Here is a 17,687-nt window from a genome sequence, read left to right on the forward strand (position 1 = left end):
TAAGTGCACCACTTACACCTCACTAGAAAAGCATGTCTACCACAGGAGAGAACTCAGTGGCTCCCCTTGTGGCAGTTGACCCTGCACAGGACATGTCAAGATATGCAGCTCTTAGCTTCCAGGAGATGAGACAATTGTGTACCTCCAGGAAACTAAAACAGGGTTCTAACCCTACAATCAACTTCCTGATAGGTCTCTTAGAGACATTTGATGCCATAAGGGCTTCTAATCCAGGCCCATCTGATCCTACAGAGGAAGACATACCCCCACTAGAGGAGGACTCCAATTTCCCTGAAACTGATGAAGTGGAGGGATATGGAAACTCATCTGATGGTGAGGTAACCCATGGTCAGGGAGGAGTCAGCAGACTCACCAGGGCCAACTTAAGCATACATGAGAATGGAACTGGGGGACCCCAGGCATATCCTCAAGCAGGCTTAACCTTGGGAATAGACGAGTTAGGTCTCACTCCAGAGGCTCTAACAGATCTATTCACACCCATGTCTCTCAGGCATCTTCTCAGAGAGGGATGGCATCCCCTCAGAGAAGAGAGCATGAAGCTAAGATGAGGGAAGTCAATCTGAGGATTGAGAGGGAAGAACTTGCCCTTGCCAAAGAAAGACTCGCCTTTGCCAGAGAGCAGAAATTGAGTGGGGCAGACCCCACTGGTGGCAGCATTATCCCTAGAGATAAAGACAGGAGTTTTGATACTAGACACCTGCGTAAAATAGTGCCCCCCTTTAAACAAGGGGATGACAGCCACAAATGGATGACTGCTTTGGAGAGGGCCTGCACTGTCCAGTGCATCCCCCAGAGTCAGTGGGCAGCTATATTGTGGCTCTCCTTTGAAGGTAAAGGTAGAGATAAGCTCCTCACTACTAGAGCTGAGGATGCTAACAATTACCAAGTCCTGAGAAATACACTAATTGATGGGTTTGGCTTCACAACTGAGCAGTACAGGTTGCTGTTCAGAGACACCCAGAAAACTAAGTCTCAGGATTGGACTGACTTTGTTGATTGTGCCACCAAGGCTCTAGAAGGCTGGCTACTGGGAAGTAAGGTTACTGATTACACAGGATTATATAATCTAATTATGAGACAGCAAGTCTTAAATAATTTTCAGAACCAGTTATTACACCAGCACCTGGTAGACTCTGATCTGACCTCTCCACAGGAATTGGGTAAGAGGGTAGACAAATGGGTCAGAACCAGGATTAGGCCTAAGAACCAGGGTGGTGACCAAAAGAAAGAATCAACCAAGCCTCAAGAGAAGGGTGGGAATAAATCTTCAGATCAAACAACATCAGGGCCCCAAAAATCCTCAGAAGGGGGTGGGTCCCAGAATCCTTCCAATACCCAGAAGAAACCTTATTGCCATACCTGCAAACAGGTAGGCCATTGGAAAACTGACAGCAGTTGCCCAAGGGTCAACAACAATAAGGAAAACATACCCCCAAGTAACACTTCCAAGCCTCCTGTTACTACTAGTAGTAATCCCCCAGGTGGTGGGAGTGCCCCCAAGAATTTGGGTGCATTTACTTTGGGAGTTCCTGGGGACTCTGGCCTAACCAGGTCCCCTGACTTAGATACTCTTGTCTGTGAGACCGGCATGGGGTTTGCCAACTTCACAGCTTGTTCCAACACTTTGGACAAGTACAGACAGGAGCCCCTCATCAATGGTTCAAAAGTTGAGGCCTACAGAGACACAGGGGCTAGCATCACCATGGTGACTGAGAGCCTAGTCCCCTCAAGGCAACTTTTACCTGGAGCCACATACCAGGTGACCAACATTGATGGAGTGCAGAGAGATCATCCCATGGCAGTGGTCAATCTCAGCTGGGGAGGTGTCACTGGTCCCAAGAGAGTGGCAGTGTCATCAAACTTGCCTGTAGATTGCCTACTGGGGAATGATTTAGAGATCTCAGCCTGGGCTGAGGTAGAGCAAGAAACCCATTTTAAAATGGTAAGCCTCCATGGTAAGGTTAGTGGGGCAGTGATAGCCACAGCCCCAGTCCAAGATGTCCTCCCTGAACAGGTGGGCAAGGCTGTAATGGTAACAGCCCATACCCAAACTGAGTCCCTTCCTGAAAAGGTTGGTGGAGTTGTGATGGCCACAGCTCAAACTCAGACAGATAATAGTGTTGTGAAGCCTGAAACTATGGATCACTCCACTCAGACAGAGAGCATTGTGGAGGAAGAGAAATCTCCCTCCCACCAGACTTTAGGAAAGGATCAGCCTCCTCAGGGAACTGATCTGACCCCTTGTGAAGAAACTGCCCCAGAGGTAGTCAGGCCTAGCCTGGCAGAGCCCCTGATGTCAGTGGACCCTTCCAAGGTGGGACCCAGTCTGGAGCAGGTAACCTGCCCCTCTCTACCCTGCCTCAGTCAGCCCAGGGCTGTAGAGGTCAGGGAGGCCAGTGGTGGACCCCAAAGGGCCCCCTGTCCAGAAGAACTCCCCAATCAGCAGATTAAGGGCACTGAAGCTAGTAGTCCTAGCCAAATGAAAATAAAACAGACTCCTGAGGGATCCCCCTTAAACTTAGTTAGGGACCTCCCACAGATGGACACTGCTGGGCACAGCCAAACCTGGGACCTGAGGGCCCAAACCTGACCTGTCCCTCCAGTAAGCCAAACAGAGGGTCCCAGCCTCCAGCTTTAGGTAGCCAGAGGTTGACCCTGAGAGCACACTGTAACTCAGTCCTGGAAAGAAAGGCATATATGGTGGATAGTGATTCGAGGAAGTTGAGCCCAACATTAGTGGAGTCTCACTTCAATACTCCATCCCAACACCAGCCTTTTACTTTGCCAAAACACACCACAGGTAGAGATTCCCTATGGTGGAGACCCTCAGATACCCTTAGAGTGAGGGATTGCTTAGTGGACCATGAGATAGGGGGTAACCATGCCTGTGCATATACCACCTCATATGGCCACTCAGGCAATATAGGCTTACCTGGTCAAGGATAGCCTTATCTCCTTTCGTTTGGGGGGGGGGGGGGGTTATGTAGGAAGGTGGATATCTGACTATGGTTGTCCCCAACATTTTTGCCTGGTGTTTTGCTGGTTTTTCGACTTAGTTGACCTGGGGCCCTGCTATTCAGAACCCCAGGCCCACTGCTCTCTCTGTAAAATGGATTCCATGTACCTTAGGTACATATCTAATTGGATTCTGAGTCACCTTATCAGCCCCTGTACAGTGTACCTTAGGTACCCAGGGCATAGGTGCACCCAGGGCCTACCAGGGGCTGCAGCATGTATTATGCCACCCCTGGCTGGCCATCCAGATCTGACACAACTGGCTGAGCAATCAGCTGGGGCAAGGTGGTGTAATCACCCTTTGCTTTAGATATAGTATCCCTATATCTAAACCTAAAATGGACACATATATTCCTATCAGTCACTCCTATGGAAGGCCTTATCAATCCTGAAGGCAGAGTACTTGGAATTATGTGAGATGGGGCTCTGGCATGAGCTGAGCCCGTTTGCAGCTTGCGGATCCAAGTCCTAATAGCTGTTCCATGATAACGCTATACCATATACTCTTAAGTGCATTATGAACCTCGCGGTCAAATGCTAACTTTGGGATAGCATTATCAAAACATCTCGAGTAAGGTGTCATACGAATTGGAATACTACCCCCTTGCCAATTCTGGTGACAAGGGTAGCATTCCACCCTTCTAGAGGGACACAACATGTAAGTAACTGTGAACCCCGGTTAAAGTTAACTCGAGCCTCAGCATCACAAAATGGATGCTGCCACCACAGACACAAGTCTGACCTCCTGCTGCTGGGAGTCCTTCCAGCGAGGGAGGCTTGGACAAAGGGTTTCCTGCCTTGGGAGGTGCTAGCACCACCCCAGACAGGATTTTGTGTATTAGGTAGGACAGGGCTGAAAGGAATGAGACATGCCTGGGGCACACAAGGTGTCCCTGTGCATACTCCGGTCTAAACCAGTTCCTGGGGCACTCCAGCCCCAGAACTGGCGCAAGACCGGACAAAGGATACGGGGTGTAACCACCCCCCTTTCTGGTCCCACCCAGGGGAGGGACCTAGTCGTAGTGCAGCCCCCTTTAGCCGAATAAAGGTAGGAGCTGGTCCCATTCCAGATTAGATTAATCTTGACAACTTCCATGAAGAACTCTTGACCTTCGCCCTCCTGAACATCAGAAGACTGAAGAATCTCCCCTATGGTAAGGGAGTGACCATCCTGCTTCGCAGGCACCATCAAGCTCCTGTGCGGTTTGCTGCAAGTCCTTCCTTCCTGGAACCCGACGACCCAGCTCGACGAGACCCGGACCTCCAGACTCCTCTGACCTCTACCCACATCCGCAGCACAGCTGGGACCCGTGGGTGCGACGAGCAACTTGGAGACGGCCATCTTGAAGAAACCTGCACAGCGCTTCCAGCACGACCGCCGAGGGATCCTCGAGTGAGTGCACTGGGGTCTGAGAAGCCCCACACTGACGCAGCTCCTGCATCAAAGACCAGCCCCCCAGCATCCACGAGATCTGCGTGAGGTCCTTTTGCCTGGTTGCTGCTGTTCCTGTTGTCTGGTCACCTGCCGGCTGGCTAGTGACCTCTGAGACGAGGACCCGAAGATTTCAACACTGCTGGTCTGGTCCCTCAGACTGGCCCTTGCTTCCTTGTAAAAGAGAAGCACCCCGGACTCTCCTGGTCCGCACCACACGCCCTCTTTGTTTCACCACGTGGCTTGCACTTGCCAAGGCCTGTTGACCCGATCGACGATCCAACACCGCCAACAGCAGCAGACTACGTGGGACAGCTTGTGCCTCCAGCCTGGTCATAAAGAACAGCTCCTGGTCCGCGCAGCTACAGAGAGAAGCGACCCTTCTTCCACCTGATCGCGGCCAACAGCACATGGTTCCCTCCAGGTTCCAGCACCGTCCCTGGCTAGTGACCGAGACTCTGTCCCCTTCCCTTTCAGGACTTCTTCTTCCTAGTTCCATCCTTGGAACCACCGGACTCCTCCATCTGGTCGCCTGCCAGCAACTCCTTGTATTAGGCTTCATCTGGATCAACGTAGCAATCCCGACACCACTTCAGCCCTAGGCACCCGCATGGGTTAGGTAACTAAAGCTTCTAGGTGCTGAAGTCAGTGTTCACTATCCTAGTGTTCAGGTCCACTGTTGTTTTTCCCCCATCCAGCCGGGTTCGTCCGGAATCCGTGACCCTTTAAACTGTAGCATCCATAGACGTTGGTACGCATCTCGCGTGAGAGTTTCCACTCTGCACGTGAGCCCCGTGGGCCTCCTGCTCCTTACTTACCTAGTTAGTAGCGTAGTCCCAGCGATCCTCCAGCCTTTGGATCTCCTTACAGTAACTTCTTTCCTCGCATTCCATTGTTTCTAGTATATGGTTTGTCTTGCCCCTAGGGCACCATTGTAAATCGTGCAACTTGAACGTATTTTTCTTAAGAGTTTGTCATGTGCTTAGCCCTCTGACCTCATAAAGAGTTCAGAGGTGTATGTTAGTTAATAAATACTTGTTTATTTTCATAACAACCTGTGTGGTGTCCTTTCACTTGGTATTCAAGGAGTTATATGTGGTAAAACAGCTGGCTTCACATGCCAAAAGAGTTTAGCCTAAAGACTGCTTTTGTCCATGCTACCATTAGGATAGCTGGTCTATAAGGTTGACTTACAACCAATCACCATAAGGGTTGTTTGGACTGATACAATGTGATCACTGGAACTAGTGAGCATCATATACCAGGCCAACTTCTCACACTAATAAAGTAGCAAAAGTGGATAAAGGATCAAAAAGAAATAGAATTGATTTGGAATTAAGTTCAGATGTCATTATCAGAACGCTTAATGCTATCCAATTGAGCCATTGCTTGAGATTGTGTAACACAATGGCTTGTCTTGATGTATCTATGGTTGTATAAAGTTTTGTGTAAAGTATTGTTTTTGTTATGAAAATGTTAGTGTTGTATATTGGTCTAAGTATTGTGCATATTGTGACATATGTAAATATGTATATTACATTGTGGTGTTCCATGTTACGGATGTAAAAGTACTTCAAAGAGAAAGAGCTGTTAAAAATAGGGTGAATAAATAACCCAATCACTAAATGAAAATAGTGTGGTTGTCAAAAAAATAATCTATAAATAATGAGGACACCAGGTTTCTTCTTTTTTCAAGTAATTACTAAGAAGGCAGATGGCAAGTTGAGATTCTGTGTAGACTTGTGCTCCTTAAACAAGTGTGTTGTTGCAGATACCTTTCCACTCCCCAACATTAGCGAACTGGTCACCACTCTCAAGGGCGCCAAGGTCTTCTCTAAGCTCGATCTTAAGAGCACATACCACCAGATCAAACTACACAAAGATTCCAATCATCTCACTGCCTTCATTACCCTTGAGAATACATTTCAATTCACGTGTTTGCCCTTTGGGTTAAATTCAGCTGCCAGCATTTTTCAAGCATGGTCTCTGACATTTTTAGTGGGGTTGGCGTGTTTGCAACCCCACTAAAAATGTCAGAGACCATGCGTTGAAAAATGCTGGCAGCTGAATTTAACCCAAAGGGAAAACATGTGAATTGAAATGTGTTCTCGGGGGTAATGAAGGCAGTGAGATGCTTGGAATCTTTGTGTAGTTTGATATACTTCCAGGACAACATATTAATTTACGGTCAATCCGTTGAAAAACACAACTCCATACTCAGGCTTGTCTTAGATAGACTGTCCAAATCAGGTCTCATACTCCGTAAAGATAAGTCCAAATTTCTGGTTGATCAGATAGATTACCTAGGCCACACCATCAGTGCCTTTGGTATTAAACCAAAAAAAGATTTGTGCACTGCAATAAGCTTAGCCCCTTCTCCTGTTGATAAAGACCAGCTTTGCTCTTTCATGGGTCTTATAGAGTATTACTTGAAGTTTGTACGAAACTTTTCCGACAAAACTGCGTGCTTGCGTTCATTACATAAGAAGGGCGTAAGTTTTGTTTGGAATTCTCAACACCAAGAATGTTTTGAACATATCAAGAAAGCAATTTGTGATGCAAATGTTCTCTCTCCTTTTGATGTCAACTGCAAATCCATTCTCACTGTTGATGCCAGCTCGACTGGATTGGGTGCAATGTTATCTCAACATAAGTCTGAGTGTGAAAAAACAGTAGCTTTTGCCTCCAGGACTCTAACAGATGGAAAAAAAATGTATTCTGTTATTGAGAGGGAAGCACTTGCGGCATCATGGGCTGTTGAATATTTTCAAACTTGTCAATAGGCACAACATTTCTTTTCAGAACTGATCACAAGCCTTTGATCAAAGTATTGTCTCCTGGTTGTGCAGGTAAAGGGTCTGCGAGACTTGCCAAATTAGCAGCTAAGCTCCAGAGTTTCCAATACCAAGTTGAACACATCCAAGGTTGGAAAAATATTCAATCCGATTGCCTTTCCAGGTTGTCTGATGATTGGCACTCTGTTTCTGAATCTGCCTTTTCACAGGCTGATGAGGACATTGCAGTGGCTTCCATCGATGATGCAGTTTTTGTTGGTGAGGGTGTGTTCTATGCCACTGACTGGGAGGGTGGGATGGTCAATGACCACACTTTGCAAGAGGTAATCAAACTTTTAAAGTCCAGCTCCAGAAGAGAGAGTTGTCTTCCTGTTTCTGTACGCCCATATGTCAAAATTGTAGATGAACTGTCCTTATGCAGCGATAACGGTATAGTTAAATGTGCGAAGTTTATTCCCCTGTTTGGCATCAGGAGAAAGCTCTTAACTTTAGCACATGAAGGGCAACTCTCACTCAACAACGCATTAAAAATCACTTTTGGTGGCCGGGCCTTGATGCCCACGTGTGGATTGGGTTGAAAACTAGTCAGTTTACAAGGAAGGGGAAAAAAGACTCAAGGTGTGTTGCAAATCTGACAGTGCTCATATTGTGAACCCTGGTTTACCCTGGCACCGCATATGTCTAGATTTCATCGGTCCCATGGGTGAGTTGCATGAAAGTGACAGGCTTGGGAACATGGTGGTGGGTGTTTTTTCCAAATGGCTTGTGATTGAATTTACCTATGACATTACCACCGAGAGCACTATCAAGTTCTTAGGCTAACTTTTCAGGGACAATGGTATTCCCTCCATTCTCATTACAGATAATGGCACACAATTGGTATCTAAAGAAATGCAAACCTTTTTTAAAAATTGTGGAATATCTCACCACCGCACCTCTCTCTATTCAATTCAATTCAGATAACTTTATTCGATTCCATAGAGGAGTCATAAAAGTATACACTAATATAAAACAAATAATTTATCATAAAACCGCAATACATATTTGCAAATTTAAAATTTACAATACATTAGAAATAACCTTAAACATATATATGGAGAGGACATAAAGTGCAAAGTTGATTTATCAACCGGGAAACAGAAGAAACATTTATAGATAGTTTACTTTGGGTAGAAGTTGTGTAAATCCCAGACGGATATAGGACCGTCTCCTTTTTGGGGTGGGTAGGATCGTAGAAGGGGGACAATGTTCCTACTTCTAAATTTTACTAGGACCAGATCCCCACTAATATCTTTAGTTAGAGACCCTAGCCAGCCTACCCTTCTAACACTCATGATACCTCCGTCATGATCATGTGCGAGTGGTCTGTTTTTGGAAAGCCAGAATGTGACCTTATTTAAAAGTTTCTGACGGCTTTCAAATTTCCCACAGCAGGGTGCCGGTATTCCTGATAAAACAAGAACGAATGGGGCGGCTTCAGGGGGCAAGTGTATAGATGCTATGCTACTTGGACTTGGATCCTCTCTGGCAGCAATATGCCTTTTAAACCCAGGTTTAGGAGCGGGTGGGTAAAGCAGGTTTTTTGGGAATCTGTGGGGAAGTTTGGGAGTATTTACTTAGATTAGAAGGCAAGGGAACTTTTGTGGTAGTGGATAAAACAGAGCCATTAGGTATTGCCTTCTTAAGGGTGGATGGAGAATTAGTTGTAGTAATTATCTCTTTTGTTGTGGAGATAACCGGAAGGGGTCTTCCCCCGTTGGATGGGTCATTATTATTATTAGGTGGTTTGAGATTAGCTGAAATAATTCTCTCAATGCCCGTTAATCTATCACCCAGGGCGTTGATTTTTCCTACTAGTGGTGATACGATAGAATTAAATAATAACTCTATCTGGGACAGTAAAAGTGCTTGGTCTACATAAGTCCCACTCTCCACCGTGATTAAGGGGGGGTTAGTGACTGGCGATATAGGACCATGGCACGATTTTGGTGGGTATAGATGATTCCCACTTTTAATGATCTCGTCATGCTTCCTTTTGTCATTAGGGCCCTGCAGCAAAGAGACACCGTGGGTATTGTCTATTAAGGATGGTAGGAGTAAATCACATGATTTCCTAATTGGGGAAGAAGTGCTAATGCCTTTTACATGGGGTAGGGATGCCACTGGGGCATACTTAGTGCCGCATAAGGAATTCATTTCCTCCCAAAAAGATAAATTCTGTGACTTAACAGGGTTCGATGGGGGAGATTGCCTGATGTCTATCAATTGTGGCGACTCATTCACATCTTCACGAAAGGTGGGCAGTGATCGATTTCAGAGTCCCCTGGCCTCGGTCAAGTATTTGCTTATTTATCCCCTTACGTGACATAATGCAACCTGGTAATATAATAACGATAGGAAACAGATACACTGACCAGGAAGTAATATGGGTATAGTTCCACTGGTTGCGGTGCCAAGGGGGGTGGCACGTCCCATCCTCCTCGGTCCTATGAGGGCCTCAGAGGGCCCGCCCTTTGCCCGGGCTTCGCCCCGGGCGCTACCGCGCAGCGGTCTCCCCAAACAGTTAAATAGAGCTCGGGCGGGGTCGTGACCGGCAGGGAGAGCGGCCTCAGCTGTTACGAGCAGGGACTCCTGGTCAATTGAGTCCCTGCCAAGCTGCTCGCAGCCCTGCCGGTGCAAAGAAGCACATTTCTGGTCAGTCACAAAGAGCCCCACAGAGGCAAGGAGTCGGATTTTTCAAAGGTCCCTCGAGGTCCCACGGAGATCAGCAGCAACAGGTAGGGGCCTCAGCACAGTCCGTAGGGCGCTCCCCTCCACAGAGTTTCCCGCAGACAAAGCAGGCAGGGCAGATTATATCAGGGCGGGGGGCTTGACCGGCAGGGAGAGCGGCCTCAGCTGTTACGAGCAGGGACTCCTGGTCAATTGAGTCCCTGACAAGCTGCTCGCAGCCCTGCCGGTGCAAAGAAGCACAGTTCTGGTCAGTCACAAAGAGCCCCACAGAGGCAAGGAGTCGGATTTTTCAAAGGTCCCACGAGGTCCCACGGAGATCAACAGCAACAGGTAGGGGCCTCAGCACAGTCCGTAGGGTGCTCCCCTCCACAGAGTTTCCACCTCTCTCTATAATCCCCAGGGGACCGGTTTGTGTGAGAGAGCCAACAAGGTAGTCAAAGGGATCATTCAAATGGCCTCTACTAATGGTTGTGTTGTACGCAAAATGGTTAATGAGATGCTTTGGGCTTATTGTTCTACTCCACGTGTTCTTGGCAAAAAGTCTCCTTTTGAATTGATGAGGGGCAGGTCCCCTGGCTCTAAGCTGGTTCCTCAACGGCTGAAACGGTTAGTCACTTTACGTGAGGTTCAGTTTTTACCACAGAAACCTGTGAGCATTGGCTGTCGCTTTAACATAGGCGATCAAGTTAAGATCAAAACAGGCAGAATTGAGAGAGGTCTTTGTAAGTTTAAAGGACCATTCACTGTCAATAAGGTGCTTGATCATTGTGTCATCTTAAACAAAGGCAAATGTTGGCACTTTTGCCATGTAGCCCTATATCAGAAGGACAGTGGCTATCATAACCAAAGTAAACATGTAAGTCCTCGGTGGATGCCTCTCTCCCTGGAGTTTCAGGTACAACTCTAGGTGGGGGTGATTCTCTCATTCCAGTAAGTTCTAACCAAATTTCTATCCCTAGTTCAGAGAGCACTGGCTCTTTCCGCCCTCTCAGATGCCGGAAACCACCTATGTATCTTAAAGATTTTGTCTGTTAATGTGTTGTTTTTTATTCTACTCTATTCTTCTTTAACGTGTTTTTAATTTTGTTTTTGGAAAGGAAGAAGATGTGTAATACACAGTCTAGTCTTTATCAGAATGTACTTGCTTGAGAATTCCTATTCTATGTTTCCCCCAAACTTGACATTCTGTTCCATGTCAGTTAGACTCCTTTCTCCTGCTTGGAAGAGTACGCTCTCGTCTTCTCCTGTATTTGAATAAAGGATCTTTCATCTCACTCGCTGTGTTCGAATTATGAACTTACCACACTATTCAGTGACAAAGGCACTTATTTTTCAGTTTGAGCTGCTAAGTTATGTAACTCACTTACGGCAAAGACTCAAGACATGTAAAAAAAACATGACTCGAAGACAAAAAAAAGACTCATCAAAAAAAAGACTAAAAAAAAAAGACTCAAGGCATGTAAAAACATGTAAAAAAACACAGCAACAACCCTACAATCCTACCTACCTAAAGACCATCAATCCTACTGTAGTGTAGTTCCTATATTCCCAATAGGCTCTGTGCATTGGAATAATATGTACTATAGTTTAGACGTAGGACTAAGGTCGACTAGGTCTCTATCGAATATATTAAACTTAATTGTGAGTGCCAGCTAGCTCAGAGGTCACTAGAAACTTTCTCGAATTCACAAGAAGGGATTAGTTTCTGACAACCACATAAACATGACAACTTTGTTTCCCCAGGATAAGAAACGTATCTCTAGAGTCGCGGAAACAATAGACAACTATTTCACTCAGTCAATCGTGCATGCTTCGTTTCACCAGAGGTGCAGAGAAATAGAGAAACGGGCATTTTCAATAAAAAGTATTTATTGAACTGTCTTCTTTCTCAAGCATAGGAAATGAGCTGCTACAATTTTAATACTGGTTGAAAAGTACAATGCGTACAGTACGAAGAGTATTATAAAATAATACTGTAAGCATGGTATGGTTTCTGAGCCATATAAAATAACATAAAATACATACATTAATTCATAATGACTAATAGTACTCAACTGGTGCTTCTAAAATACGCCTACCCCGGTGTACCTAATCTAAGTCTAGTACAAGGGAAGAAGTAAGTGAGGTGTAGCTTAAGTTTAGTATTCTTTTGCCAAGAATCTATTCCAAGAATTCTCAAAGGGTCTAATCAGCTCCGTACCTTTGTTTAGAATGAAGGAGGTCTTGTTTATCTCTCCCAGGACTCGATTTCCCAGCAACCTGCAAGGTTAGCCTGGAAACACTGGAGCTGGATTTCTCGGCAGGAGAAAAGACAGCGTCTCTAGTGCGTCTGCTGGAGGGTCGGCTTCCTTCAGCACTTGCTGTAGCAGGACGCAAGTAGATAGTCGAACTGTTCCAAACCACTGTGTGTTTGCCTGGGCAAATGTGGGCATATTTATACCTTGAAGGTGCCGAGTTTGACGTAAGGTTGGACATAATAACGTCAACAAAGACTCAGTTTTTTTAAAACTCAATGAGTTCTTGGATAAATCAATATTCAAGGAAGGGGAAGTCCCTGACTGCTGAAGGCGGGTTTTTCCAAGAAATCGTTGTGGATTCTGGGAACTAGTGGAAGTAGCCGTATTTGGGCTGCATAGGCTAAGTCTAAATATGGTTATGATTTCTATGCCTATATAAGGATAGGGTGATTTATACCTATATATGGGCGCGAATCGGGAAAATTACACTAGGGTCCTAAATTCATATACAACACTACCTAACATTAACCCCTCCCCTGCTGGTGACTGAACCACTCCGTCATCAGCCGCGGTCGCGCTGTGCTGATGACGGAGCGGTTCCGTCACGGCCCGCTCGGAAGGCCTGCGCGGCGCGGATTCCGCACCTGCGCTGAACGTTCTATTGAGCGGGCGGGGCCGCGACAGAACCGCTCCGTCATGAGCACAGCGCAACCGCGGCTGGTGACGGAGCGGTTCCGTCACCAGCATGCGCCCACCGCGCGGCCGCCCCGCCCCCTTAGCACTGCGGCGGAATAGCCGTCGCAGTGAAGGGGTTAAATAAACATTAAATAAAAATCTAAACATTAAATAAACATCTAAACATTAAACATCTAAACATTAAATAAACATCTATCTCAGAAATACAATAAAAACGTTACGGATTTAGTCAACAGGAATTCGAGCTTCATTATAGCACAATAACCTGCATGATACACGTAGATGTGAGCTAGTTAGCACGCTCGTAAATTACAAATAAAAATGTCACAGATGTGTCTTTTCAGATATCAGTAGCAAAGCTCCTTTATAAAAGCTCAAACGAGCATGTGCGTTGCCGCTTGAGTTTGTCATGGTCTTCCAGAAAATAAATGTAGGAGCCTAGGTGGGAGCCAGAGATTCACGATGGCTACCATTCTTCCCTGTGATGGACAAGGGTTTTTTGGCGTCTGTCTAGTTGTTTTTTTCAGTGCGCGTGCTCTGTGCAGTTCGTCTGTTTGTGTATCTTCCAGCACTTCCGGGGGCAGCATATGCCTGAATCCAGCCCGGAACATGTCACGTGACGGGGTCGGTGGGCTGTACTGAACAAGAAAACTAGTCCGATCCGGTTCTCGCGCATTGTTGCTGGGGGCTTCGCAGGCAGCAAGAGTAGAAGTTGGAGAGTGGAGCTGGAGCGACGTGCAGCGTGGAATGCGTGAGTGCTGGACAGGGAGCCATCTTCTGCCTCGGCTCTGTTTACATCTATGCTTACTCGTCATTCTATGCTTTCATTTTGGACTCAGTGACAATCAGGAGATTTCTGGTGACCACAATTTTGGCTGTGTTTCCAGGAGACCTGGTTTATAATCCCAGCTCCGTCCGACAACCACGAAGTGTGATCCTGGGCGCATGTTCCAATACCTTCTTTTCTTTATTTACAAACATAATGAGCGTACGGGAATGGTCTGAACACCGACTGTAAAGACAGTGCAGCCAGTATTGGGCACCATATTACACGCTGGGAGCGTGCACGGCCTTCTGCACAGTTGTGTGCCTGGGGGGTACCCTTTGTAATGGAACTGCTGGAGCCTCTGTGCTTCCTAGTCGTTGTGTGTGGGATAATGAGATGCCTATTCATTTTCTTTTGTCATAGTAACCGGGGCTTGTGTGTGTCTGTACTATGCACAGAGGACGGGCAGCAGTTATGCATATTCTATTGTGTTTTCGGCCACAGCTGTTAATGTATTGTTTTGACAGCTTTTGAGTGATCTTGGTGTGTTCTGAATCAGACGCTGCTTTGGCTTGGGCTGTTTCTAAACGACCCAACATGCACAAGGTTTCCAGACGAAGAAAATGTACTTGGATTTAAAGAATAGACGTGCCACGTGAAGGCGATGCCCCTTCTTCTCGATGTATTCAGATGGGAATTAATGTTGGGTACCTGTAATGTCACCAGCTGCCAGGCGCACACAGTTGTACTAACAATAGTGAAGTTCTCGAATATTGTGTTTTGTCACCTGATACTGTCTGTCAACTGCGACCTGAGATTAAAGTGAACTACACCATATAAAATATCCTTACATGTTGATGATAGCGTAGCTTCAGCCTCTGTCGGACTAAATACTTTAATTTTTTTAACATGTTGAAATCCCTACATTGTTACCATGTTCTACTCCAGCGGTTCTAAGTTTTATATGTGGCAACCATTACAGATTGCCGTTTGTTATGAGCGTATTAGTGTGTTTCACACGTGTAACGTCCAGCGGAAACCAAAACCATGGAGCACTACTACTCCTACTTGAAACCCTTTGTAGTTTTGTTTAGGCCTCTCAGGAGGGGGCAGGACACGTTTCCTGTATACACGAAGCGTCAGTGTGCTGTGCTTTGTTTCCAACTGATACCCCCCCATGAGCACGTATGCACAAAGCTGCAAAGAAGGGCTTTTAATCCAATTTAAACCCGGCAGACTGCAGGGTAAGATCCTAGCGTTTGAGCACAGCTGTCAACATTGGAATATTGATTTCCTATAGACCGTTTATGTGCAGTCAGGAGGAAGATCTCAGGGTCTCAAAATGGCATGCTTGTTTTTCTATTGTATTGATATCCACCTGCCCCCCCCCCCCCTCCTTCCTGTCTGACCTGCTTTGTTTGCCAAGTTCATGTGCACTGATTTGCATTGCTTGCCCTTTTTTTTTATTTAAATGAGGCAAAAAGCGTTCGATTGGGCAAGGGGAGTCGGTTCGCCCAGCAATATTTCCTACTATATGAGAACGCACACACGCCTTATTGCGTAGGTAAGAAGGGGCTTTGAAAAGTACACGTTAAAGCATCAGTAGCAGGGATTACATGGGAGTAAAGGAAAGATCCAGTAATTGCAGGTATGTTTGTAACTATAAGCACTCATTATCTTTGGTTTTCAAAGCAATTCAAACATAAAAACAGCCTTTGTACTACGCGGACTTCGAGAAGGAAATGTAGTTCTGTTGCCTGTAAATATTTGGATGGGAATGCAGCTGTGCCCTATGTACCGAGACCATCTCAAATAAATGTATTTTGGCTTTTTGATCAAATTGTATTCCCCAGGGATTATTTTTCTATTCTGCTTCTTCTGCAAGGAGTCCGCTGTTGATTAATGACCTCTTGCTGTAGAATTGTGTAATAATTACTTATTGCATGCAGTATTGGACCGGTTAAATAAGACCAGTGCCAACCTAGCCCCAACACCCATTGTTCTGTTTAAGGATAAACAGCTGGTTTTGATATTTTTTTAAGCAAGTTTACAGCTTATGTAATTTTCCCTGGTAAATACTGTAGATGTGGATATAATGGGCAATACTTGAGTAAAACTGTATTATTGCCAAGGGTATCTTGCTGGATTGGTTTTCTCTGGTGTGCTGTGTTAATTTGCTTGTTTAATGGGTAACTTCTTCCGGCATACCCTTCTTTCGCTGCAATTTGTACTATTTCGGAATTGGGTCCACAGCACTTGAAATGAGCGAAGAAAAGAATTGAAGAATCTTTCTGTCTTGCAGTGGCAGCATTGCCCTGAGAAGTGTCTGTGCGGACCTGTCATGGGAAGTTGGTCCAGTGGTACTAGGCCCTGCTGCCGCATAATGTGTGTGTTCGAAATCTGAGCGGGGTTGGCCTACTTATTTCCGAGTCTATACATTTTGGAAGTAACATTTATTAGACAATTGGAATGATGAGCGCTCCATTGAACATTACCTAGGTTCCACTGATAGGCTGGACTAACTGAAGAAAGAAAATTAAAATAAAAAAAATCTTGTTATATTTTCTCATGCACTGTAATAGTCGTGATTTAACGAATGAAATGCTTTGTAAGTGCCCGTGTTTGTGTTCTAAGTCCCAGTGATACTTTGGTTCACTGTGCACTTCATATACATTATTCTAATTCTGCTAAATGCAGAGGATTGCAAGACTGGCAAAGATGTCTGACAGCGACAGTTCTTTTACCATCAGCCTGTTCGCTTGGATGGTTGACGTTTGGGCTGCACTGTTGTGAGCAGACACTATGAAATCTTGCCTTGGCTCCTCTGTCTCACCAGGTTCATGTAGGTCTAGTGACTATACTCTCTGCTAATGTGTACCATTGCTCGTTCCCTGATACAGGTATCGCTCTGATAGTTGTCCTATGCGAAAGCAGTAATATTTCCGGTCAGAGCCTTGCACTGACTTCCTACTCTAGGCGTCCTGACAGACTAGCATAAACAAAGAAACTGCAGATCAACAAGTAACCACTAAATGGTGAGGCACTACCGGAATTGTTAACTTTATAGTACTACGAGGTGCCAGTAATGTACTTGTTTGACGCCATATAATTGATATTGCAGCAGGGTGGGCTTTATATGCGAGGACAGCAATAGGAAGAATTAATTACTGTGATTCACGATCCCAATTTCCGTCTCCAATGTTGATATTTACCCTCCCAGTTTTTTCCAGCTTCTTTTCGAAGGGTATTCGATAAATCCATGTCACCAAGTACACAGTGTTCCACTCCTGTTTGAGTTCAGCAAACAGAAAAGCAGTCGACGAGAGTATTGTCTGTTTGTTGACGTTGTTATCTGGTACCCTTACATGTAGCTTCCCCCTCCCCCCCCCCCCCTTCCGGGTTCTACTGCTGGTTTCAGTCTTATGACCAGGCTGTGTGCTGCCAAGCACCCACATGCAAGCCGCAACACCTAGTTTTACTAACCTATTCCTCACCACTTTACACCCGCGTTTTACACATTTGCTTCTAAAAGTAGAGTCGGTCCCATTTAAAACTGCCAGCTGCAGCAAGGGTGCTCGCACCAAAACATGTTAAGAACCGATAACGTGGCTTATTCCCCCCCACACGAACCACTTGTCCAGCAGTAAACAATGCTTTGTCGATCCCGAACATATCTTCTCGAGGCGGGGGGGGGGGGGGGAGGTGTGCTCTAAACCGTCCTTTATTTTCACTTTAGTTGGTGCTTGGCAGGAGTAACTCTGGGGTGAGACCTCACAACTGGCTCCTGGCGTAGCTTCAAGCCTTCAATGTGAAACCGGCAGGGGCTTCTGGAAAACGTCTTCCTGCTTCAGTGAGCAACCACTGGGGAAATACTAGAAGGGTGAAGTCCAGGGCATCACGTAACCCTCTTTCAAAGTCGCTTAAAAAAAATTATGACAACTATGTTAAGCTGTAACTGGAAACCCCGAAGCACTAATGCACTGTGCAGCCTTCGG

At 45.8% G+C, this 17,687-nt stretch overlaps 1 protein-coding gene across 4 annotated transcripts in view; it reads left to right on the forward strand.

The window, feature by feature from the left end:
• The first annotated feature begins 13,496 nt into the window (after window positions 1-13,496).
• The window catches only part of PELI1 (pellino E3 ubiquitin protein ligase 1), a 346,060-nt gene continuing 341,869 nt past the window's right edge, over window positions 13,497-17,687 (forward strand). For 2 of the 4 annotated variants that reach the window (XM_086927608.1, XM_086927611.1), the window contains exon 1: window positions 13,497-13,677. The gene's annotated coding sequence lies outside the window, so the exon portion shown is untranslated. The remainder of the gene's footprint in view (window positions 13,678-17,687) is intronic. The other 2 variants (XM_086927610.1, XM_086927613.1) reach the window with 1 other exon arrangement.

This window comes from Lissotriton vulgaris, chromosome 6 (genome assembly GCF_964263255.1).
Source record: "Lissotriton vulgaris chromosome 6, aLisVul1.2, whole genome shotgun sequence".
In the NCBI taxonomy this organism is placed as follows: Eukaryota; Metazoa; Chordata; class Amphibia; order Caudata; family Salamandridae; genus Lissotriton; species Lissotriton vulgaris.